Source organism: Triturus cristatus, chromosome 3_2 (assembly GCF_964204655.1).
Source record: "Triturus cristatus chromosome 3_2, aTriCri1.1, whole genome shotgun sequence".
Lineage (NCBI taxonomy): Eukaryota > Metazoa > Chordata > Amphibia > Caudata > Salamandridae > Triturus > Triturus cristatus.
The window spans coordinates 56,685,826-56,711,387 of NC_140584.1; positions in this window are offsets into that span (position 1 = coordinate 56,685,826).

Consider the following 25,562-nt stretch of genomic DNA (forward strand, 5'->3'; position numbering starts at 1 on the left):
CAATCCAGGAGTGGTAGATCAGTTAAAATCACGTTTGACTTTAGTAAACGTTCTGGAGGAGGGAGAGATGGTCAGGCATTTCTTTTGAAGTATGCCAGTACTGGACTGCAGGTAATATTCTTGAATTTTCTCAGGACTTCTAAAATTAGAAATTATTTCCTTTCCCGTAATTCTACAATTCACTTTAAGCAGTGTTTTCAATCTTTATATCCTGTTATACACTGCCTGTTTTATATAAATAGTTTATTGTGCCTGTTTTTTAATACCTGACAGCTGCACATTAACCAGATGTAGATGGAAAATCAAAGGGCGTAAAGGATTTTTGGGGGCCGCAGGTGAGAAATATTTTGGGTCTTCCTGATTGAAACAACTTTCATTATATGATCCTTTTTTAGCTAAACTCAAGCCTTATGATGTCACACAATATATGTTCAACTTTCAGAAATGAGTGCATTCGAAAGCAGCTGGAAGATCAAGCTGCGTTGTGTCGGCCAGCCAAATAGCACCAAAAGAAATCAATCTTTTTTTAACATTGCATTGCTAAAGCCATTTCTTCTTGCACATGGATCTCAGTTTGTTTTTAAGCTGCAATATAGTTTTAAAGAAAATTCATTGTTCACCAGCCTGTTCCCCCGATTGCAGAAATAACACTGTAAGGGTGACAAGGCTGTTTAGTAGACCTATGCATAAAGAATTAAATTGAACACACGTGGCTTGGCAGTTCAGGCTGGACTGTTCTATTGGAGCAGCACTAAGGCTGATTTGCATATGGCTGAGTCTAATCTTACTTGGCATGGTAAGCAAACAAATGATGGGTTAGAACGCTACCCTGAGAAGTTGCCAGTAGTCAGACTAACTCCAAGCATTACTCCCACCACCTTTAGTTTGTTTGATCTACCTCCATAAATGGCCCAGTGGGTCCCTTATTCACTGGGCTACTGGAACCAAGCTACACCCGACTTAAGAGGCCCAACCAGACCAAACCTGGTCTTGGACTGCTTGTGTTCCAGTTCAGAGAGGACCTGACTTGGCAGTTTGGGCTGGACTGTTCTACTAGATCAGGACCAAGACTGATTTGCATATGTTTGAATCTAATCTGAGGTGCCATGATGAACAAAAGAACGATGGGTTGAAATGTTACCCCAAGCGATTGGCAGTGGTTAGACAAATGATATGCATTCCTCCCATCACGTTGTGTGTGTTTAATATTAAAATATGACATGCACATAGCATTTGATATTTTAGGGTTAGTTGCTGGATATTTGTAACTACAAAAATAGCCCCCTTTGCAACTCGTGTTATTGCTGCATCTCTTCTTTTTGTTCCCTTGCCTTCTCCATCTTCTACTCTGCTCTTTATATGAGTGTACATGTGCGGCTAGACATCGGACTGCTGAGTAAGAGACATGGGATGGAGCCAGAGACAGAAGATATGTAAAGAGAACAATATAGTACGAAAAGGGAATTAAAAGGATGAGGAAGGTAGCATAGACATGAGGTAGAGCGGTAGGTAATGTATGCTGAGACATAACGTAACAAAGGAATATGAGGTATCCAGAAGGGATGATACTCAGGGGAAGAAAAAGGAAGAGTATGTAAAGAAAGAGAGGTAAAGAGAGAGATCAGGTTAGAGAAACCGCTTGATATAGGGAATAAGAAAAGCAGAGAGGATGGGGTTTCGGGTACACAGTGGGGTGTGGTAAAGAGAGGTAAGGAAAAGAGAAAGGGAGTTAGAGACAGATAAAGACAGAGTGATACAGGTAGAGATACTCGAGGTAGTGAAAGAAATATAGAGAGAGGTGAGATAGAGAGATAGCCGTGAGGTAGAAAGAGGGCAAAATGAGAAAAGGTACACAAAGATGGGTCAGACAAAGAGAGCATTGAGGGAGGGGAAAGTTGGAGAGGGGGTGAAAGGTAAATAGACAAATTAGATGTAGAGCAAAACAAAACATAGTAATATAAAGCCAATGGTGCAATGGAGAACAAATAGGTTAATGTAGAGGTAGAGAGGGCGAGGTAGAGGATGCTGTGAGGTAGGTGTAGAGGTAGACAGAGAGGCAGTGTCGAGGATATACAAAGAGTCGAGAAGTAAAGCGAAATGAGGTAAAAGGGTGAATTGAAGTGAAAGGGGTGCAGACAGACGTGTGAGAGGAGTTAAGGTAGAAAGAGAAACACGTAGAGAAACAGATTGTGAGAAAAAGAGTAAGGCAGTGAGAAAGAGTAGGCAAAGGGAACAGAGGGAGAACGGAAATTACAAGGTAGACAGGTGAGGGGGGAAAGTATGTTGACAAACTGAAAGATTACATTGTGAGAGAGTGGTGTGATAGAGTAAGATGAGGTGCTGAGAGAGAGATGTGGGGTAGAGAGAGAGACAATTGTGATAGAGTTAAAGAGAGAATTACGATAGAGAGAGTTAGAGAGGTATGGTATAGAGACATTGAAAAAGAGTTGAGCTAAAGAGCGAAATGAGGTTGAGAGGGAGGTGAAGTCGATGGAGGAGAGGTGCCCGGAGGTAAGACAGAGACACAGCAGAGGTGAGATAGAAAGGGGTAGACAAGGAGAGACCGATAGGCACAGAGGGCCCAATTCATAAAAGTAATCCGAGACAAAATCCTAACTTTACAACTTTCGGTATTCACAAAGGGCATTTAGGAGTCGTAAAGTTAGGATTCCTAACTTTACTACTCCTAAATGCCCTTGGTGAATACCGAAAGTTGTAAAGTTAGGATTTTGTCTCAGATTACTTTTGTGAATTGGGCCCAGAGAGTGGAGGAGAAACAAAGGTGAGGCCGTGATGGAGCGGTTGGGAGAGGTGGAATAGACAGAGCGGATTAGTGTGAGAGTTATAGGTGAGGGAGAGATAGAGATAGGATTTGTACACAGAGATAGCAGCTAGCGAGAGAGTTAAAGAGAGATGGTTGAGGTTGAAGAGGCGAAGGCTTGATACGAAAATTTATATGGCACCAACAGCCTGAGAAGTTAAATATGCCTGGTTGTTATGTTAAAAGGGAATCTAGTTTGCACATTAAAAAGGAATCTGGCTGGCATATGCTTCTTTTCATGACAGGACTTATGAATCTCCCAACCACTTTCACAGGGGGTCCTTTGGAAGGTGGGAGCCCTTGGCAAATGTCAACTTGCCCGCAACTTCAAATGTCTATGTGTAGATCTAGTTTAAGGGAATATGAAATGTGATGACATGGCACTGCGTCTCACGTTAAGGCGGGAGGGGCCACAGCTCTCACTCCAGCTATATAAAGTCTGAAAGAGAAATAGGTGTGGGGATGAGCTGAGCTGCAGACGAGAGCGGGATAAAAGCAAGGTATGAATATTCATAAACTCATTAAGAAACTGTTAATGATGGAACATATGAGAGTCTGAGGATTCAGATCGCTCAGTCCTTGCCATTTCCGGTTCCGAGCTCTTAAGGAGACAATGCATGAAGTCACCGTAATGGAGGGAGACAAAGGATGTCTGGGAGACTCAGCACTGATGGGAGAGGAGGGGTCTGGCACAGAGACAGAGGGGTGGCCTTGCTCAGCGGTGGATTGCAGTGCTGTGGGAAATAGTTGTTCAAAAGCGAAGTGCTGGTGTTTATTTTCTGTACCATCAAGTGTGAAAGGTCAGGTTGGCTAGGGTAGAATAAAGACAGACAAGCCTACATAGGAGGAGTCGTGAGAATTGCAGACGAGGGGAAATGCTCCTGATTTTCAAATTGCTTAGCCAGACTACAAATTGCATACACTGTGCTTGCCATACACATTAGAAATCTCCACTGCTGGGCGATGGGCTGTTTTTCCACTAAACAAGAGTATGCCTCCTCTCGCCACCAAGCTGGCGAGAGCACTGAGCACTAGACCTGTCTCACTCGCTGACAGGGTCTTTGACAACTGCTGCAAGATAGTGGCCCACCACACCAAGACCCCCAGGCTTTACCTGTTACAACAGCACCATCCCACTGCTCCATGACCACGAGTATTAAATGTTTGACCTGGAATGTCCGGGGGCTAAATGATGCTAGAAAGGCCCTTCGTGTACACACCTACCTCACAAGACATCAGATTGATATATCCTTCCTGCAAGTACTCTACCTTACCTCCTCAACCGCATCCCGCCTGCACGCTCCGTGGTGAGCAGAAACACATGCATCCTACTACTCTAATTACGCTTGCGGAACAGCTATCCTCATTTGCAAAAACATACCGTGGAAACTTACACAAGTGAAATCTGACTCCGAGGGTCGCTTCGTCCTTCTAGCTGGCACCTTACTCCAACATCCAATTATACTTGCGTGCATCTACGGGCCCAACACTGACTGCCCTGAGTTTTTCAGTGAGGTAAGGCAACATATTGTTAATCTAGGACCGGGAGCGATAATATAGGGGGGCGACTTCAACATTATTTTAGACCCTAACATGGACAGGTCTAGAACCTCTCGTTGCCCATGCCCTAGGGATGCGGCACAACTACACACCTTGATACAGGACCAAAGCCTGACTGACGCTTGGTGGTTTTCTCACGGTACACGTAGGGAAGGTACATGTATCACATCTGCAACGGGGGCCTGGTCACGCATAGATTACTGGCTCATCACGAAAGAAGTTTTGACGTGGATGACCGGTACTTCGCTGCTACCCCGGACATTATCTGACCATGCCGCGGGCTGCTAGAAGTGGCTATTCCCCTTGCTGCCCTGTGTGCTTTTTCCTGGCAATTGCCAGCCGGTGCTCTAAAAGACCAAGTATTCCGATCCTATTACGAACCGCCATTGTTGACTATTTTTCCAACAAACGAGGGTTCAGTCACGTCTCCGTCAGTGCTCTGGGAGGCCTTTAATAAGAGGTGCCTGTATTGCAAAACGAACGGGGTTCCTGCAGGCTATACGCGTGAGACTTGCACGCCTTGAGATGGATCTAGGAGTAGGGGTGGGCGGAATTTGCGAAATTCACTTTTGCAAATTATCGCAAAAATTTTAAAAATCTCCGCAAACACGCGGAAATATCGTGAAGTTTTTTTCCCGCCCGTTCGCGGTATTTTCTGCGTGGTCGCGGCTCGCCAACTTACCCATGCGGTTGCTCGCGGGCGCGACCATCTTGTTTTCACTTGTCTCGCGGTGCATGATCGCGAGAAGAAAGACGTGATCGCGCGACGAATGACGTTACTGCGGGCGCGAACTGTCGCGAGACAGCGCAAATGGCTACCAACAATCCAACATCTCGTGGAAAACGCGACCGGATCGGGAAAACTTGTCGGCGAACGCAGGGATTCAGGTAAGGCGATCGCGCGCACGCGAGAATGTATTATCTTACAGTGCGAGCAAGCAAAAAATTTCCGGTAAAATGCGGATTGCGGAAATTTTGACATTTTCGCGCTCTCCGCGGAACGCGAAAATGTCAAATTATCGCAATTTCCACGAGCGGAACGGAATTTTAGCTCAGGCCTACCTAGGAGCACTGGAACAAGAATTTTTTCAATCTAAAGAACAAGACACCATGGCTCGCATATGGGCAACCCTGTCAGATAACAACGAAAAAGCGGAATGAGAATTACATTATCTGGGATGTGAGGTGAAAGCCCGCAGATATGGAGAGGGAGAGCACCCCAGTACGACGCTGGCCCAAAGACTAGACCACATAAAGCTAATAACCATGTCGTAGACCTTATAGGTGAAAACATGGAACGCCACACTAGGCCCACTGGAATACTTAATACAATGACCACCTATTACTCTAAACTATATCAAACCAAATCCCGAATCTCTACAGACCAAATAAAATAATATTTGGAATCCATATAACTGTTCTGGCTAGATGATGTGCATTGCCAATATTTGGACTCCCCTTTTACAGAGGAGGAAGTTCTGATTGTTATCCGTAGTCTGCCTAACAACAAGGACCCCGGCTTCGACGGACTCACAACATCTTTCTGTAAAGAATTTGCCACTTTACTAATCCCTCATCTTCTAGCTATGTACCAATCATCTGTGTAAACAGGCAAACTACCTCCATCACTCTGCGAGGTGGTCATTGTCACCATACTTAAACCTGGCAAATCAACCACTTCATGTTATTCTTATAGACCACTATCCATGATCAATGTGGATAATTAAATCTTGGCAAAACTTATTGCCAACCGCCTGGCCCCACTTCTCCCTGACATGATCCGGCCAGATCAGTCGGGATTTGTACCTGAACGATCAACCGCACACAACCTCTGCACTTTGTTTGCGCTAATGCATGGTGTGGACACAAGTGTGGCTGCAGTTGCTGCCTTACATTGACGCCACTAAGGCGTTTGATTCCCTGTAGTGGCCCTTTTTGTTCCAGCTTCTACAGTACTTAGGGTTAAGCCTGCGTTTTTTGAACCTCATTAAACTATTATACACTTCCCCCTCAGCTAGACTGCATGTAAATGGCCTACTCTCCAGTCCATTCTCAGTCACGCGCATCACGCCAACAGGGGATCAGATTCCGGGAGCGTGGAATTCTGGTCTGATATCGCACAGTACATCAGGAACCCCCGGGATAATCTAGACTGTGTTATTACGGCAGTCATTCAATTTGGGGGACTGTCAGGTATAACAATAAACTGGACTAAGTCTGTTATATTCCCTCTCACCGAAAGCACCGGGCAGTTTGAGTCGGAGTTTGCTCTGCAGTGGGCGTTGGAACCAGTGACATATCTGGGCGTGTGGCTGAGTTGGGATATGGGCAAACTATGGCAGGCCAACTATGGCAAGGCAATCTCCTGGTTGGAGGAGAGAATTCCAATCTAGAATCGCCTCCCACTTTTGTTAACTGGTCGATTGACCATCGCCAAGTAGGTTGTGCTACCTAAATTCTTATACCTCTTCTTAAATCTCCCCATGCCGTCACGCAGCAGTTTTTTAAATGCGTGAGATCTAATTTGATATCCTTGGCTTGGGCGGGAAAACAGCCCAGAATAGTGTGGGAAATTCTCACGCTGCCCTTTCGCCAGAGTGGCCTAAATGCACCGGTTATGAAGCTGTATGCGTTATGCGCTCAGGCCCAGTACCTACATTTCTGGTTATACCCGGTCAAATTCCAACCACATACTGCGGTGTAGGCAGACCTGACCTCTCCAATAACACTGTCCACAGTGCTAATGCAAACCTATAGGCCTATTCGAACACCAGTAGATATGTGGAATGTGTAAGATGGGCGTGGAATGGTCTGCGGCAACGGGCATCTCTTGACTGCATATACGCTCCCTCCATACCTATAGTGCGTAATTCTGCGTTGCCAGTATTGATGGATGTTGGAATGTTCACCCGTGCTCACAATAAACACCTCTTGACATACGCTGATCTGTACCCGAATGTCCAGTTCATGCCAGCACCCGCACCAACCGACACCCCAAAGTCTAGCAGGATGGATATGCTCCTTTACACCCAAATCTATGCCACGTGTCGCGCAAACCATGCTACCTTCCATGCACACCCACCAACGCTACATGCACTCGAACATATACTCATACACACCATCCACCATACACTAGACTCTACACAGTGATGCAGATGAAAGCGCCTGTATGCACCCCCACAGCCCTAGCTAAGTGGCAACTAGATATGGATCCACCTCATAACTGCCGAACAATGGTCCTATTGCTGTGCGCAGACTGCGGCTTTATACACTTCAAGTTCTTACACAGATTATATCGCGCTCCTCTACAGCTGCAATGAATGGGGCTAAGCGAGGAGGCAGGATGTGCGAGGTGTTCAGCACCTCCAGCCTTGTTCTTACATCTGGCATGGGAATGCCCCAAGATCATGGATTATGGGTGGAAGATACATTCTACGTTTCAGCAAATCATTGGACACCAGATCCCTTTCATCCCGCTAGTTAGTCTCCTTGGTTATGTTAAAGATATGCCGGCATCCTCAAGTCACCTCACCGCCATATTATGATTATTGGCCAAGCGCCAACTTGCTGAACACTGGGTGAAGAGAGGGGTCCCTAAGGTTACTTCATGGCTGCAAAATGTTTCGTCTTGTCAGGAGCAGTTGGCCCATTACTGGGAGTTAACATACTTGCGATCAATAGCCATGCCCCCCCCCCGATACAGGTAGCGCTGCACTCTGTGCATCGGTTTGAGAATATAGGAGATGCTAGATATGGGGAAGCCAGCCGATAATGCAGCCCTAACTTGCATCTTTGCACGACTACCGGAGATGCTCGGGATGCTTGTGTTACTCTGCCTTGCATGCTACAGCTGAGTACTGTGACTGGTAACTAAGAATGTGATGCTAACATGTACTAGTCAGCATCTAACTTGAAGTACTCTTTTCATCATATCAGATGTGTATACAGTACTAGCTCTTTAACCCTCCCCTTCCGCCGCCTGCTACCTCACAGACTCTGTTACTGCAAAATATGATGTTTAAAATGCTCATAAATAAAGTTTAAAAAAAGCAAGGGTATGCCTAGTGTCCAGTGCTCCCACTCCCTCCTCGTCTGGCTGGCATATCGCTCTACTGATGCTTTGAGCAGCAGCGTCTAGGCGCACTGCGTCACTCTGAGAACCCTCAGGGCATTCTCAGTGCTTATGAATTGATCTTCTATTGCAATTGGTCTGGGCTGTGTCACATTTGGTTCACAACCTTGAACCAGGGAATCTGTTTCCACTTCCTGAATTTACATCCAATGCACTTGTCGAAGGAAACTCGGGCTTCAGGTTTTAGTTGACTTTCGACTGACCCAGAACCGCTGCCCCCTCCCCCCCCCCCCTTGAGAGACCCTTACGGGTGAATAGCACGCTTTACAAACCCTTGATTGATTGATTGATTGATTGATTGATTGATTGATTGATTGAGTTGAGAAAATGTGGCAGTTACCGGTTATGCTAATCAGGTGTTACACAAATAAATCTGCATTCACCTGAGATATCCACCCTTTTGTGCTCTTCTAAAGTGCACCCCAAAGCTCTCCATACAATCCAAAGTTCATTAAGTGAAGTTCTTCTTGCTCCTCGCCATCCTGTTTGTCCTGTAAATCCTCTACGTCATAGTCTTAATGAAATATTAAATGGAAGAACAGGGGGTTTTCTTTGCCTTTAGTTAAGCATGACGATGAATAGATAATCCTTGCAGTCGTCATGACCTGATCCCCAAATATATTCTGTAATCCAGCCCAGAGGTCCTAACCTTCAGATTCCTCACTGACAGTATATGTCGTTAGCACTGTTTTGTATCTTTATAATTTGATGGTATCCATGGAATTATTGTGGATAAAAAGACAGCTTTCGGCCCATAATGTGGCCCAAATGCCACCCTTTGCTTCCAATACAAATTTGAGATCCATTCTGTTCTGTAACATCACAGTTCCTTGAGCAATAACCTGAGCAGTCCTGTTTCCAAGAGCACGTGCTTTGCATTTGACCACCTCCTCCAGGCCTCTAGCACTGATTGGATCTCTTTAACAGGTGCGTCATAGAGTTTGAGAGCAGTATTGCAAGAATAGGCGCGATTACTGAAATTTCTCTTTCTGTCTCAAGTGTAAAATAGACGGAGGTATAATTGAATGTCTACTTGCAGATATGATATCACCAGGAATACAGGAACCAGTCTAGTATTTGGGTCGCCACGTGCAAACTCCGCTGACACAAGTATAGTGAGTCTCAGTTTGTTAATTCACACTACTTCGGGTGTACAATACTGCAGAAGAATAAAAACGCTCTCGAAAAGTCACCTGGAGCTAATGGGGCACCAACAAGGCCCCAGCCGGAGCAGCCCTCATACAAACCCAACTTCAAAAAGAACAATTGATAAACAGAATGCAGAACAATGTCATACATTCATCTCAGTACAGAGATCTGGGCCTAAATCCATCGTTTTTTTGCTCCCCATGCCATTCCAGTTTGAACCCAGCCAAATACAAATCAGTCTTGACCCTGCGTCCACTGGGAACAGTCCAGCCCGAACTGCCAGGGCTCACTGTGCCACTGGATTCAAGCTATCCCGGCTGATGAGGGGTGATCCCCGAAACTGGTCCTAGGATGCTTGTTTCCAGTCCAGGGAGAACCTGGCTTGGCAGTTCGGGCTAGACTGTTCCCATGATGCACAGGGTCAAGATTAATTTGCAAATGGCCAGGTCTAGACTGGGGTGGCATGGTGAGCAAAAGAATGATGGATTGAACCCAGATCTCTTGCCTGGGGGTGAATGTTTTGATTTGTTCTGTATTCCGTCCATCAACTGTCTGTCTTTTGCTCATATAAACACGGCATAAATTCATAGCTGCCAAGGTTTCAGATTGCGATGTATGACATTTTCATAATTTCAGTGTAGTTATGAGTGACATTTCAATGAGTGAAATTTTCTCGGAAGCAAAATCAAGCAATGAAGACCGGAAAACATACACATATCAAGAATTACACCCATTTGAGCAACCAGAAACTTTAAGAAGATGTTAAAACTGCTGTAGAGCAACAGAAACTGAAGCACCTAGTGCCCTTCTAAACTGATTGTTAAACAAAACTACGTCTCAGATCTGCACCACTTTCATTGACAGTGCGCACCGTGCCACTGCAAACAAAATAACGTTTCTGTACATATCAGAAAAGTCAGTTATTGTAGAAGGGTCAGATTATCTGTTGCGAACCTGCTCTGACAGACATTAAAAAAAAAAGCTTTACCTAATCGCTTTCTTAACTGCTCGGCCGCTATAAATCTGACCAATCAAATGAGCAAAGGGACATCACTTTTATTAAGAGCACCAATAGCTTTACGAGTTCAGAGGTTCACCAGCTCCGAAGTTGACAGCTCTGGCCATTTCCCCACATCCGCTCTCCACTTTCATGGTTAGTAGTTGGTTCTGTTTTAGGCGTCGCTAATAGGAGAAATGGGCTGGTGCAAGCTGCCTCCTCACTAGATCCCCAGCACTTCTTTTTTTTAAAGAACAAATTAACCACTGCATGTATACATAACTCGGGGGTGTTCTTTAGCAGGAAGTTGGCAGGTGCAGGGACATGAGCAACCGTGATGCCCATCCTTAAAGTTAGAAGTATGGTAGCTCCAAATAGAAGAGCTGACAATGCTGCAAAAAGCTGTAAAATTCATAATGCGATGCTTTTATTGTACCCCACACCATACATCTTTTCCTGACATTAGTGATGTATTTACCACAAGTTCGTTTCTCGCATAAAAGGCAAGAAATATATTTGCCACCTGTAAGAAGTTTTTTCGGACTCTGCTTTGTTAGTGTTAGCCTCGTGTGAGTAACTCTGCTTCTGAAGACTGTTTCCTCTTAGTTACTCCATCTTCCCATGGCGTATTTCTCCACCTGCTTTTATTATAGAGAATCTGAATGACGTATGATTACTTCTAGAAGCTTCTAAACTTTGAGTATAAATGTGTGTGCTGCCTTCCCTCGTGGAACTTATTTGTTCGGAGGATGACGGTGGGCCCTTTGCCCGATTTATGTGATCCCTGCCATTAGTTTGCAGAATCAACCAAAACTCAGTACTGTAGGTTTCTTTGACAGTGTATTTTTTAATTTACTGTCGATCTACTGAAAATAATAAATATTCAGTTAAAAGGACGATATCCCCTGCTAATAACTATCAGTACTGTTCAATAAGATGAATAATTGCCACAGATCGAAATGCTGGCACCATGACAAGGAAACATAAATATATAGCATATCCCTGTGTATATAAGCCGTTATTTGGATTACATATGTGAACTTAGATATGTGTATTCCTTTGTGTAAATGTGTATAATAATCATGTTTATAAATATATAGATATTCATTAGTTCTGCCTAACAAATGTACATATTAGTTCTAGTTATATTAGTCTGTGTTTAACAAGTATATAGGTCACTGCATAAATAGTACATTTTCATTATAACTATTCATCTACAATTGCTTCACTATTAAATAAAAACAAAACAAAAATAACAAAAACAAATTAGCTTAAAGTAGAGCAACACTTGCAAAGCCTGAGTTTATTATAAACAACTTAAATCTAAATATATTACCTTACTTATAAATATATCTTCCATGTACTTATTTATCTTTATATTTATTACTTTACGTCTAATTCAGCATCTTTAATGCACTACCCTATATCTCACACAATACCTCTCTCAATATATCCTTTACCTCAACTCTCTGACTCATCCCAAACCCCATTCTACTACGAAGATCCACAAAATAACCCTTTCTAGACTCTTTGCTCCTCTATCCCTCCATGCATCTTCTCATACCTCTTTTAGCCCCTGTTGGAAACAAGACAGTACTGGCATGCCCTAAGATTCCTCTGTCATGTCCTCACCCACACTCAGCAAGCTGGTCCTTAAACTTCCCTGGCCCTGTCAGATGCCACCAAGGAGCCACACGTGATCGTACTCGAACCCTGACATCAGGAGCCGTACGGACTCCATTTCCCAAGATGCTATGCGTCCGGAGACGCATACGAGTCATTACGTTGTTTTTAGTGCCTTCTTAACTACTTCCGGGGCACTCCGTGCTGCTGATTATTCATGAAGACGCCGAAAGATGCAGTCTTGGCGAACCGGTCTGGTAAGGGTGCTTACGGCTTCAACTCCGAATTCAGTACTTTGTGCCCGAGAGGTGGGTGACCAAGGGAACGCTAGGTGCGTTTTCCAAAACCTGTGATTGATGAGGAGCATTGCGGGTTCTCCTCTGTTGGCGGGTCTCTGCCGAGACTCTTGCAGAAGGGGGGAGCTAAGGCTGGTCAAACCTGCGTAGTTACCGTGGTTCTCTCCATTGGTGAGTTTTAGGAAACACATGCAGAAAGGAAAGAAACGTTTAAACTTTGTCTGCGCTTTGTTATGAAACTTACTGCATATTACAGAAACAAACTATTCAAAGGAGTAAAGTTCACTCCAGTTGGTGGGATCCAAACTTTTGTTGGTATATCTACAAGTCTGTACATGGCCCCTAAGCAACTATAGTGTGAGCTCACTATTGTTTCTGGAACGCCCACTGGTTTCTGTGACATAAACAGAGGAACTCATATATATTTATAACGCTATGAAGGAAATAGCATGTTGATCCTGATTTGTCTTTGTTGCTATTTGTTCTGCTTACAACAGGGTAAAGGTGTAGGAACACAGGATAAGTTCGCACCTCCCCTATGATTCGACACTTTACAAATAAAGGGCTTCACACAAACCTTGAGAAGACAACCCACAAACACAGATCTTTCCTTAAGGTCATTCTTTGATAACATCTCCCTCCCTGCTGATCCCTACCTTACCTTCCCCTGCTTAATCACTTCAATAGTCTGTGCTGTAATAGCCTTCAGACTTGGAGCTATTGAGAGGTGGACCCATACTAGCATCAATCCAACCCTGAGGATACGCCAAGCCTGACAGGCCCACCCTTAGAGACCCTCGGGTCCCTCAGATACCCACAGAAGGCCCTCAGAGGACCCTTAGTATACAATCAGAGAGTTCAAGCAGACTTGAGAAGCTTACAGCCAGCCCTCAGATCTCACATTCGATACAGGTAGATGGCGCTCACGAAGTAGTAAGCCGTAACTACATCCGGCCCTCAGATACCCTTCCAGCTGGCCCTCAGAGCCCTCAGAGATGTGCTTCCCAACTAGTGTTGAGCCACTTCAGTTGATAGTCAGTCGCCCCTCTGAGGTGCCGTCTTAATTTAGATGTTACTTACCCTCTTGCATTCTTTTGGCTTGTTGTTTTCAACTTTAATAATGTAATCTCTGCTCTTTTCTTGAGGTACTGATAGTTCATTTGTCACACTCCTTTTGCAATGAATGTCTGAGGGTGAATGAGCAGAAAAAAAGTTTTCGAACACCCACAAACTCACATATTTGTCATTGTGCTCAGACTTTCCAGGATATCTTACCCTGGAAGGTTTTGGCAGAGGATATACTCCCCTGTAATATTATGCCACAGTGATGGTAAGGTTTTAGTAATGGTAGAATATTCATTCAAGTAATAACTTCAGGATGTTTATAAGATCTAAACCCTCTCAATGTCTGTATTTTCAGTGGGCCCCTTAGTCTTATTCCCTCATACGAATCCAGTTTTATAGTCTCTAATAGTTCTCCAACACTCCCATCAACAATCCAGTCCCCATTTCTTCATAAGAATCTACAAGATGTACTTTAGTGGGAAATATTAATTATGTATCCCAACCAGACTTCCTTTTGGACTTTCGAATTTCTAAAGCACAATAATGTCTTTTAAAGTATTTACAATTAATCCGGACAAACATGGAGATGTAACAGAGTCCTCGCCTTGTTTTAGTTCTGCCAGATAGCTCAAAAGAAGAGAAGCGAGGCGATTGTATTAGGCAGGCGTCTTGGTGCACTTCAGCTTTCTCCCCCTCTAAATCTCCAACCCATCTTGCCCTATGTGTAATTGATGGGGAGCCTTTCAGCTCCCTCCACCCTGGTATTTCCTCCCATTATACAAGTGAGTATATTATCTTATCTTGAAAGGGAAGAGAGAAGACCACAGCAACTCCCACAATCTCAGGCTGCCCTGCCCATCATACTGCTCCTCTGACTTGGATATCCTGGATTGGTGCCAGATTGCCAAGACTCCACCTGATGCTGATCCTACCTGTTCATGATAGGCTTGCATAAAGAACTCACTCCACACTCTTAAGTAAGAAAGATCTGCCTTCCACCAAGGTGATTGCTGTTTCTTTTCTTAACATTTATTGGTTTGTTTGGAGTTCAGAGGTTGGCCACCATGACATGTTTGACCCTTTAGTGACTCCATGGAAGATAGGGACTCATTTATTAGTGCACCTGATGCCATGATGTCTCCCTACCATATGGCATGACCTAGAAATGTTGGGAGCCTTGTGATCCTGCCTACAATGTAAGAAGTGAAAAGAAAAGAAAGAGTGACCCCCTCCCAAACTGGAATTGATGTGCTGGTAGCAGGTAGACTCCTCTGTCGCCTATGTCCCCTTTCCACGCCCCTACCAAGCCCTTACATTCAGGATTGGCCTCAGCTAAAACACATGACAGTTAATTAGCAGAATGTAAAGTTCGAGGGCCCTAAGAGCCTATGACCTCACTGACACCCCTTAACCCCCTCTGTAGATGACTACATGCAGGGCCCTTACATGACATTGTTCCCTTGGCCCTTGATGCCACTGTGGCATGGACTACAATAAAGGTAGCACAGGGGCCAGCACCGGAGAGAGGTCTGTAGACACCATAATACGCCGGAGAGCCTAAATCCTATGAATTTACCTATTGGAGGTATGCTGAGCAGGCTGGACTTTCGGGCACAGACCTTGATCTTAGCCCACGAAGAACACACTACACAGTCAGGTAGAAAAGTGGCTCTTCTGCTCTTGTGGGGTCCAGAATGCTCGTTCTGTGTTACTGCCAAGAGTCTGCCGGGGCGAAGGGCAGTTTCAGGCGGGTCCAACCACCCCCACCTCATAGCCCTGACACAGCATCAAACCTTTTTTTTTTACAATTCTTTATTCGAACATTACATATACGGTAAACATAAATAACAACATGGTACAATACAGGGTACAAAGCTGCCGTAGCTCAAGAAGCTTAGTTTACATGTGGGCACAGTAGGAGTGCAGCGGGGATATTGTTATTGAATGTATCAGTCCAGGGCGAACAGCGGCGGAATGAGAATACCAGAACAAGGGGGAGGGGAGCTGGGTGGGCAGGAGGCAGACCCGGTGGAGGGGAAAGGCAGAGACAGTAGGAAAGAGGGTGGATGACAGATGCAGTAAAAAAGAGAGCGAGAGAGAAAGAGAGGAGGTGGACCGCAGGGTCAGACTCAGCCCGGAAGGCCACAAAAGTCCCATGGGGGGGAGAATGAGCACACGGCAGGCGGTATTGGCTACCACAACATTCACCACCTCGCAGGAAGGGTGCCCAGACCGCAAGGAAGGTCTCCTCCTTATCATTCAGGTGGTAGATGATAAGTTCACATGAAGCCGTCTGGTACATGCCCGAGATCCACTCCTCATGTGAGGGGGTAATGGGGAGTACCTGTGCCGGAGGACACAGTTCTTGGCCATAGCAAGCGCCATGTGGAGCAGCCGGCCCTTATGCCATGTTAGAGTAGGGGAGTCCGTTAAGCGATGGAGGAAGATCAGGGGTCGGGCCAGGTATGTCGAGACAGGCAGGGTTGCGCCCAACGTAGTGCCGACCGCCCTCCAGAGGGGTTGGATGGCAGGGCAATAAGAGAGGATATAGACCAGGTCGCATGGATCATTGTCACAGCACCAGCAGTTGGAATGGAGCAACAGTCCTGCCGCCTGCAGTTTCATTGGGGTCCAGTGCCTTTCATGTAGCAATTTAAAGAGGCATAATTTCAGCTGTGCTTCCTTGGCTCCGTGGTCCAACACCTCCAATATTTCCGCCTAGTCTTCCAGCTCATACTCCACCAGTTGGCGGGTCTGCCTCTTGAAGCAAAGGCTTTCCGCAAGGGGCAGAGAATAGAGGTAACGCATCAACAGACGATAGAAGCCGGACATCACTCTTGGACGCAGCCCCAAGTCATGAGGTAGGAAACCACTATGGAGGTCTGGAGAGTCCAGAGTGTTGCGCCTAGGCGGCGGGTGAGGCAATGGTGCAGCTGGAGGTAGCGCCACAACTGGTTAGGCGGGAGACCGTATTCTTATCGGAGCATCATGAAAGGTTTAAGGGCACACTGGGTGAGCACCTGATGGAGGGAGTGGATTCCCAAGCATCTGACCTTTTAAACAGAATTTTTCTTTTTTAAGCTTTTTTTTATTATAGACATCATTATTATTGATCTTTCAATTGTTTGACTTAGTGAGAACGGATTATAGTTGCAGTGAAGATCTGGCAGATTAGAAAACCTGATCCAGCGTCATTTACAAGGATTACACGACTGACCATCTGACATGCAGGTCACCCTTGCGCTGCCTGGGTTTAGTGTCTGCTTGTGCTGCCCCCGCAGTTATGTCAGGACCCACAGCTGCCATAGGTGGTAAGTGGTCTCTTGAGTGACTCAACCGACAACATCATCTACATGAGGTATGGGAAATCCATAAAGGCTGACGTCAATATCACTCTTTGGAAATCGATGTAAAAGCATATGGGACAATTTCACTTTGGAACCAAGACTATGGGGGATGTCCAGTCACTCTTTGAAGGTTCAGTGATATTTGTAGAAAGCCTGTTTTGCATTGCTGTTCTAACATCTTCCCTTCTGGCTTTCAGGTATTCTGCATGATCTGATTTCAACTCCACTTCCATGTTTAGTTTATTTGGCATGGTCAACCAACCTGGTATGTCTGGGATGCTCTGAAAACCCATGACCAGCTCTTCTTATGAGACATGTTGAATCTTGACTCTGCCTTTCTGACACTGCGATTTGTTGAATCAAATCTTCTCATGTACAAAGGCTACTTTTAGGGTAGATTTCTTTACCGGATCTCGAGGTCTGGCCCGCTATACCGACCACAACTGTGGGACTGGGCTCTTTCCATTTTTCTGCAATTTAATATGACACAGCAATGAAAGATGGCATCTGTCTTGATGTTTTAATCTGTATGTTTAGTCCCATATTTCCTCCTTTACCTCAAATGGACTATGTCACATATCTAATGATTTATTCTCACAGGCGGGAAGTTAGACTAATGCTTTCTCCCCCACGTCCAGAGGCCAAAGCTTGGTCCCTTGGTTATACAGTATTGTATCGATCTCCTTGTGCACCCGGTCCAGCTTCAAGAATGAAGACGATGGCAGTTTACAACAAGCATTGGAAATGCAATAGGTCTCGCATTTGTTTGATTTTGAGCTTTTTGCGGTGTAAATGGCAATGTTTTGTACCCATTTGTTATGGATTGTATATATGTGGTGTGTAGTGGAATATTTTGAGCTGGATTATAGTTATTTGTGGAGCACTATGAAGTATCAGGAAGGATATTGAGGAGGTGAAGAGCAGCATGAGGCAGAAGGACAGCAAGTGAGGGGAAGAGAAGCGTGAAGCACAAGGAAGGAGAGTGAGGAGGAGAGCAGCGTGAGGCACAAGGACGGAGAGTGAGAAGAGCAGCATGAGGCACAAGGACGGAGAGTGAGAAGAGCAGCATGAGGCATAAGAACGGAGAGTGAGAAGAGCAGCGTGAGGCAAAAGAAAAGGAGAGTGAGGAGAAGAGAAGAGAAGCTTGAGGCTGAAGGAAGGAGAGTGAGGAGAAGAACAGCGTGAGCCACAAGGACGGAAAGTGAGGAGAAGAGCAGTGTGAGGCACAAGGATGGAGAGTAAGGAGGAGAACAGCGTGAGGCAGAAGGATGGAGAGTGAGGAGAAGAGCAGCGTGAGGCACAAGGAAGGAGAGTGAGGAGAAGAGCAGCGTGAGGCACAAGGATAGAGAGTGAGGAGGAGAGCAGCGTGAGGCACTAGGATAGAGAGTGAGAAGGAGAGCAGCGTGAGGCACAAGGATGGAGAGTAAGGAGGAGAACAGCGTGAGGCAGAAGGATGGAGAGTGAGGAGAAGAGCAGCGTGAGGCACAAGGAAGAAGAGTGAGGAGAAGAGCAGCTTGAGGCACAAGGATAGAGAGTGAGGAGGAGAGCAGCATGAGGCACTAGGATAGAGAGTGAGGAGGAGAGCAGCGTGAGACACAAGGATGGAGAGTAAGGAGGAGAACAGCGTGAGGCAGAAGGATGGAGAGTGAGGAGAAGAGCAGCATGAGGCACAAAGACGGAGAGTGAGGAGAAAAGCAATGTGAGGCAGAAGAAAGTTGAATGAGGAGGAGAAGAGCAGCGCGAGTCACAATGAAGGAAAGTGAGGAGAAGAGCAGCATCAGGCAAAAGGAAAGGAGTGAGAAGAGCAGCATGAGGCATAAGGATGGAGAGTGAGGAGAAGAGGTGTGTCGTGAGCTCAGCCGGCATACTCCAGCATGCAATAGGGATGAACATGTAATTGTGACAGTAGATGGCACACATTTGTTTTTGAAAGTACATATACTTACAATTACAGCCAAAACAAGATCATGACTTAATTTGTGGTCATTTTTCAACTTCGGGGTCCCGAGGTCCAAATTCAGCAGATTAGTACCTAGACCGGATGTATAACATATTTTATATGTTACCCAACAAATCAACCAAAAAGAAGACTCGTTATAGGGAAAGCAAGCCGGTAGTCTGTCATGGGTAGCGTAACATATAGTAGTACATACATGAAAGCTGGCTCTTTGCATTCGGAGGGGACCATGGGAATGAGTTAAAAGTGTGACGTTTTTGCAGGCACCAGTGCTGTTTTCAACACATCGTATGCCAGGGCATCGCGTTATGCAGTCCTGTCAATATTTATGTTTCAAGAAACCTCCTTGTGATACGTATTTTATGTAGTGCCAACAAGCCACCCGAAGACCTTCGCAGCGCACAAGGCAACACGGTGCTGTAAAACCCGTCAGAAAGATCAGCGTATGTAAACAGCGGCAGTAAACTCACTGTGTGCTGAAAAGTAAACTGTCACCTTCAGTACTGCGCTACCATGATGCAAAGCAACAACACAACTGGAAACAATGTCACATATAAAGCCTTAGAATCTAAAATACGTCTTGAGTGACATGGAGTAACTGAAGTTAACCAAATGTTTTTAGCAACCCAGAAGGATGATTTTAATCAACCTAGGAAGGTTGAAAGCTCGAGGTATGTTAGGAATTAAAACCTCAAGTGCATTTTCACTGTGGGACTCCACGAGCACTTACGGGCATTTTATGACGCCGCTAAATTCGAACCAAAGATTAAGAGACAGGAAATAAGAATCGCTCGTTACCCATTAATCCTTGGATGCCCGGGGGGCTTCCGGTTGCATGGGTCACCCGATGTTAGACGCCGCCCTGTTAACCCTCGCATTCTGCCGATTGGTATGTGGAGCAATCCCTGCAGACACCGCACAGCCATAACTGGGACTCACAGTGGAATACTGGCGGGTCGGACTCCACGGGCGCTGCGTTCAGTCACCAAGGCAAATATGCTGGTATAATAAACAAGGAGCAAGGGGCGCGAACCAGGCGCCATGGCAAACAAGTTGGCTAGCTTCTGTACTTCGCTGCCACGGTGAAATACAACTCCCAGAATCCTTGCTCATCATGTAACAAGCAAGTCATTAGAGGGAGGACAGTTTGCAGTCACTCTCCATGACATTTCAATGCCTTTTCTTGTTTACAGCATGGCATCGCCTGACACAAGGGGAGACGGAGGAGATGAAATCCAGTTTAGTTAAACTGCAGATAAACTGCTCGTTGTGAGAGAGTGATACTCGCATCTGACCATCAGACTTGGACTCCGTACAAGAGAAAAAAAACAAGAAGGGCTGGGCGAGAAGGGAGGGGGGATGCCAGCAACAGAGGAGCCCGCGAAAGTGAAAGTGATCGTGATTACGATCGCTAATGAGGAAAGACACATGGCGCTGCGCGCGTGCACGTTCACGTGCACTGTAGCTTTAGGCCACGGCAGCACTTTGAAAAGTCCAGATATAAAATGTCTCTTCGAGCCTTTGGCTCGCGAGACCTAAAAATGAGTCTTTGCTTTTTTCTACTTTCATGGTAGGATCATTATCTAGAAAATAATCATGCAGTGCATTCAGTTGCCTTCCAGCGCAACGAAGACTGGATGACTAAATCATTTGTATAGGAAAAATCCCTAAAAGTCTTGCCGATGGTGTTCTGGAACATCACTTCAGGCAAAACTCCTAAGCTCATACTCCTATACATCCTCATCTCCATAGGGGTGCAGAAAATTATAATTACCTGGAGTCCTGGTGAAGCTATAGATGTGCTAGCCAACATTTAGGGAAAACTTGGAGACCCCCCAGGCACCGTAGACTCCTGCCCTAAAATCGTCAATGATTGGCATTATTTGCCACTCATGTCCCCATGTGTGCGAAAATCCTCCTGCTGCTTTGTTTTCATGACCACTCAGGGATACACCTGTAGTGTGTCCATTGAAGTTTCGTATTATTTTCTGCTTGCGCGGTTATTTCAGGAATATCTCCACCTGAGAGAGGGCATGGAAAGGCATGTGGAGATGTCGTAGAGCCACTGGTTGCGCTGTTTAATCAGTAGCTTCACCTGCTCGGTGAAGGAACATCTCAAGCCTCGTGTTCTTGCAGAGTGTCTTCCAGTTTGCACATTCACACATTTGGAATGGGGGGAGTGCGCTGTAACCAGGTAGCATGCCACTTCCTGCCTCTGTGTTGAAGATGTTGGTAGTTGCCACTGTCTCCCCATATGGTATCGGTAACTCAAGAGTTTCACAAAGGGGCGGTTGCAGTTTTATCCTCCAGGACCACTTATGCGTTGGCGTAGCACATGTCCCACATAGTGAGAGTAAACTGGCTCTCAGTGGGTTGAGAACTTGAGAATTAAAAGGGTTTCTGTCCTTCCTAACTCTTTTAACATGGCCTGAAATGCTAAGGCAAACCCTTCATATGGACCCAACAGTGAAGTGAAGAGTCCTAGAGTTTTCTTTCATAAAGACCCCAGTGGGGAAAAGCACCATTTGGGGCGGGCCAGGAGCTGCTACTTTCAGTTTCACGCTGTTGACACCTCCCGCCATTGTTAGACACGATGAAAAGGACGACCCTGATTAGAGAGGGAACCCTCTAAGTAGGGGGACCCCCGGTAATTAATGTGAGGCAGGTTAAGCAGGGGAAAGTCACGAAACCAAGGAACAAGTAAATAACCTGCCCAGATAAGTTTAGAAGGGTCCTCAATTGGATCCCATAATGAAGCAAAGCAATCCGGAACAGACAGTTGCAACTAGTCAAACATTTTATTTTTTTGTTTTTTTTTAAATATGTAATATGTACTACAGAGTGTTTTCTCATGTTTAATCATCAAAATCAAGAGATAGAACAAGCAAGTAATAAAGACATATGACATTTAAATCATCAGTGCATGTTATCAACATACAAGGTCCCATACACTCAATCAGACCATCTATAATTCAATCATACTAACATCCATTCAGGTTCACACCTACACAATTAAAATAATTCAAGACAATGTCAGGGAAAGTCACAGGCCACATGATGATAGGGTGGAAAGATTACATAGAACATCCAGGAATTAGTCAAATGGTGTAATTCCAACTATCCGATACAATTAAACGCCTGCCAAGGGAGACTACACAAATGCCGCTGACCGCGGCCCCCGCAGGGGGCCACTCGGCGGTCGGCGCCTTAGTGGCCCCGGGGCCCCGGTCACCCCTCCCCACTCCCTCCTTCGGGGGGGGCGGGGGCAGGGATCCTGATTGTTGCCCCCCCTCCGTGTCGGGGGCCGGAAGTGACGCGCAAGGCGCGTCACTTCCGGGCCCAGGTGTGAGGGGAAGGCTATTTAGCCTTCCCCCACCCTCACTGGCGACCTCTTTGTCGCCCACCTCGCCTTTTGATCGGTCGCTGTCTCGGGGTCGTTGCCGTCGTCATCGCCACGCGGGCCCCATCGCCATCATGCGTTTGCACTACGGTGAGTCTTGCTTTACCCTTCCCGCCCCGGCCCCGTCCCTGGGCAGTACCAGGGTGCCGGGGCCCTGTGGCCCGGACGGCCACGGGCGGGGAGGGCGCAAGTTGGGCCAAGAGGGCGCAGGGCCTCGTTAGGGATGCGGTGTGAGTGGCAAGTCCGGTTGCGTGCGCGTAACTCCCCCCCCACCCCTCGCACGATGCGCTGTGGACGGGATGGCTGCACTGCCCATTGTGGGATCTGGGAGGCTGTCGGCTAACGCGCGGTTTGGCGCGGACACCCTGCCTCACCTGCTGCTCACGGCTGGTGGGGGGGGGTGTGGGGGATCTGCGCCCGTCCTTGGAGCTTCGGGAACCGGGTTCGAACCTCGGATACGGGTTGGCGTTCTGGGGGTACCCTGCCTCATAAAACAAGATCCCCCCCCCCTCCCTCCACGGCCACAATTCGGCTGCTCGCCTGAGGTCCACGGGGGCTGAGCGTGCTGGGCGTGATTGTGGTGCACGACAGAACCGGGAGGCAGGCAGCGCTGACCGGGTATGCGTGCAGAGGTATGCGAGAGGGAGCCAGCCTAGTTCGGCCTGTTTGTCCAGGTCCTCTGATACCGGGCGGCCGCAGTGTCAGGGGGCTTTACCTTGTGCTCCACTGACGTTCGTATTGCATATTGTAAGCATTATTTTAATTAAAGATTAAAACGACCCTAATCTCTAAAACGGTGTCTTTTTCACCAATATCAGCGCGAGAAAAAGAGGTTGTGGCGTAACGGCCAGAGCTGCCGACATTGGAAATAGGAACCAGGTTCGAGCCTCGGCGTCGGCAAAACATCCCGTGATTCGGGGCAACTCACTTAATCTCCCCGTGCCCAACAAGAAACAAGCATTTACGTGATTTTAGATTATTCACGGCCCCGATGTGTAAATTTAGATGGTGATTAGGACATTCGAGCACCTGCGTGGCCCGGTGATCAAAAGGCATATCATCGGTTGACTTATGCGCCTAGTGCCTGGTTGGGTAATGTAATTAGGGCACTCATGTAAAGCGCTCGAATACCGCCTCTATCACGCCGCGAGGAGGATGTCTCGCGGCCGTCAAAGGTGTGGTTTGCAGGTTGCAAATCTCTTAGGCGCGTCCACACCCTGTGTTCGTAGTGTACCTTAAAAGCCCGCCGCCATTTCTGTTTAGAGTTTCACACTGTAAATTGCCAATTTAACTGCAGTCCTCAAACTTTTGTCAGAAAATATTGGATGGATCGTATTTCTGTTATTTGAGACTCTTTTGGGAAATCCCACATAGTCGCTAAACATTCTTATATTTACCTCAGAACAGAGTGCGATCACGTGATCCATTGAAAATATGGTGGCATTGAATGTTTATTATGTCTGTAGCATTGATCAATGACACTGTGAATGTACTCCGGTTTCAGCTTAAGTAGACTGCGATGAGTGCGTTCCAGGAGGGGCCATTGTCGGTTTTAATCAGCCTCCTCCTATTTGTCCGCATATGGGGTGCTGTGGTCCTATTTGTCCCCATGTGGGGTGCTGTGGTCCCACCTCCTGATGTTGCGGCACCCAGGGTGGGAGCGCAACGGCACGGGAAGCTTTCCATGGCTAGCATGTTGGCTCAATTTGGTGTGTTGGGCTTAGGGGGCGGTGTGATTGCAGTGCGTTCGTGCTGCCTTCCGCCCGTCGATCCGCTTTTTGATTCCTCGGACTTCTGCCGAGTTACGCGGCTTTAGGCCACCACCGGGTTGTGAGTGAGGTGCGGGGGGCGTTACGTTCCATCGTCACGAAAGACACATAGGATGCATTGCCAGGGGCCGCGCTAACCATGGGGGATGGCTTGTTGTTGGCCATATTTGCTTTGCCGAGGTCTCCGTGTCCGCGCGTGGCATCTGAGCAGCTCTCAGACTTGCTACCCAGTAAGCCACATTGTTTGGAAATTGTGGCGGCAGAGCTTTTAAGCCTCCAAACGAATTTTGAACTTAATGGTACTTCTGCTCGCTAAGTATTTTCCTGTGTGTTCAATTTCTTGGCTGCTCTCAGAAAAGTGGACAAGCTGCAGAAAAAGAAAAACGTTTGCCGCGTGCCTCTAGGTAGCGCTACCCATGTTGACTTGAAGCACATTTCACGCGCACTAGCTGACTTATTAACGAAAATGGAAAGCTAGGTCTTGCTTTACAGACTTCAAACTCTTTCTAAAAATGAGCTTCGTTCGGTTGCGCGATATAGTATCCTGGGCAAACCAATTAATCTTTCCTTGCCCTGAAAGGTATTTTAAATATGTACTCAGGCTCAGCGCTCCGAGGACCTTTGAGTCTAGCCCGCGCAGTGACTGGGTGATTCATGTAGCGAGAGGGTTGGCCTAAGGGCTCGGGCGGTCATCATTGAATGTGGGGACCTGGTTTCAAGTCTCGGCAATAACGCTGTACAACCCAGTGATCCTGGGCAAATCACTTAATCTCCCTATGCCGGATATAAAGGGAATGGTGTCCGCAACTGTGCTCCGCCTCGCTATGATACCCGATGTTCCTCCAAGCGCCTGAGCCCACCCCCACTCACTGCCTTATAACATCTCATGTCAGGAGCCCGAAGAAATGTTTAAGCTGTCCCATCAATCGGATCAACTCTTTCATCCCATTTGCTAGACAACCCCGAATTAAAAAATAGACGCCCGCCTTCCTGCTATCCCGGTAGCCGCCTCATTAGCGGTAAGGCTTGGGAGCATATGTGCAAGCAGGGCTTGATCCCACATAACGAGATGAACGCGTCTCAGCATCGCCGGCACTGTTGTCTGCTCTCCAACTGAAAGAGACAGATTACCGGCGTCGGTAACAGATGGCGCACAGAACGGCACACTGTGGGATATCAGAAAGAACATTAGATCTTGTTATATTCAGTGAAGTAGTATTTACCGCCACTGCTATCCACCTGTCTGATACTTTTCCCCGCAATGAAATGCACTCAATGGATTGTCAGGAAATGACGTCAGGCCAGAATATTCACTCATTTGGAGATAGTGCTGGGTATGTAGCTTCTTCAAGGGTCCCCCGTGGAGAGGAGTTCAGCTTTACCGAAAGTTACGAATCGATAAAGATGTAGTTAATAAATAGTGATTATTTGGCAGATATCCTTTGT